Here is a 1,652-nt window from a genome sequence, read left to right as displayed (position 1 = left end):
ACTACAACTCCTGAACCTCTGAGACTCTTGTCCAGAGTATATACACCCTCGCCCCTCTGTGGGAAACGCGAGTGAAGGCCGGCGAACTAAAGCGCTTTGAAAACACATCATTATTGTTAACAGGCGAATACACCAATGTACTGCTAGTGTGCGTGGCTTTTACCCCAATTACTAGATGTACATTTGTTCTTGCTGGTGTAGTAGGTAAATGTCTTTGATTTACCGTATTTATAATCTTACCTAGGAATTGACGTCGTTTAGACGGAATTAGATGCGATTGTTTTTAAACTTGACCTGCCACCGCAGTATACATTAGTAGCGCAAGTTAGAGGAACTCTGTTGAGACAGAGTTCTTATGAGCAGATTGTCTAAGTATGGACGATTGTCACTGGCAGGACTCTGAGATGAGCTATCATCACCAACATCACTTTGGTAAATACCCGAGGCGTTGACACGATGCCAAATGGTAGTGAAATGGTTAATGGTTGTGGCGTTTTGCAAACGCTAGAACCTGTGATGACCAAACCGGAATGGGTAAATACGCATTGTGAAGATCAAGTGTAATTATGCAATTTTGTGGCTCCAATATGCAAATAGTAACCGCAGAAAATCCATTTTCAAACTGCATTAAGTGACTTGCTGATTGAGACTGCGACGGAGCTGTCTGGTTTTGTTACCCCAAACAGAGGGGAATAAATAACCCTGACTCTGTTGGTGTACTACTGCCTGGATATAAAAACAGCTGAAAACCAGCAGAGACTAAATGGCAACCTGCCAAACCGTTCGACAGAGGCAGTCTTGTCCTTTAATCTGTAAATATCTGAGACATCCATGAGTTGATGTCTGGAAACCCCGCAAATGTAACGTGTAAAGACGCGCTTCCAGAATTGGAACATGGAGATGCCTAAGAGGTCATCAAGCCACTGGCTTGCTGACTGTAGCGTCGTGTCGTTACACGGCGTGACTGTTTTGTCTTTGAAAAAACTGAAGTCTAAAGAGATTAAACGCCGGCACCAGTATTTCCGTTTTGATACTGGCTGCGGTAATGGCTGAATATCAAATTTAGGACCAACAAGCTCTGGCCTTGTCGCGCTTAAACTAGCGACGATGAAAGTAACCGGCGTTAGCAGAAGCCTTACAGATATACTCTGCAGCTTCTTTTTCATTGTTTCCATACATAGAGTCTAGTGACCCAAATGTATTCTGGGTTTTTATAATGTTTTACACAGACGCATTTACCAATGGCGGATCGCGTCATTTTGGAAACGATTAAATAGTGGTTAGAGTCTACTCAGTCTCTGTAAAAATGGAGACATTGACTCACTGGGATTTAGCAATGTATGGTTGTCAAAAACCCCGCCCTATCTGAGTGCTGGTCTAATGTACCCTTCTCACTGGTAGTTATCGGTGTGAGATTGGACATAGAATCGTGCATTAAATTATAAGACCAGTCAACAACTGTCTTTTGTTAGAGCTGGCGGAGTAACTTCCGAGACTCCGATGTTACCGCTCTTGTAATTTGAATTGCCATGTGTCATATATATATTTTATTGCTGAACAGCATATTTATATGAAACTCATGGTTGTTTCTCTCTACGGAAATCTATAGTAAAAGCGAAAGATTTATTTGATGTGAAGAGAAACTAGAGTAT

General features: G+C 41.9%; 1 pseudogene; it reads right to left on the bottom strand.

The window, feature by feature from the left end:
- Positions 1-1,550: 1,550 nt before the first annotated feature.
- On the bottom strand, positions 1,551-1,652 carry LOC134959545 (U5 spliceosomal RNA; annotated as a pseudogene).

The sequence above is a fragment of the Pseudophryne corroboree genome, chromosome 9, assembly GCF_028390025.1.
Source record: "Pseudophryne corroboree isolate aPseCor3 chromosome 9, aPseCor3.hap2, whole genome shotgun sequence".
Classification (NCBI taxonomy): Eukaryota; Metazoa; Chordata; class Amphibia; order Anura; family Myobatrachidae; genus Pseudophryne; species Pseudophryne corroboree.
Note: the sequence above shows the minus strand (reverse complement) of the source record. Positions and strands in the feature narration are given on the sequence as shown.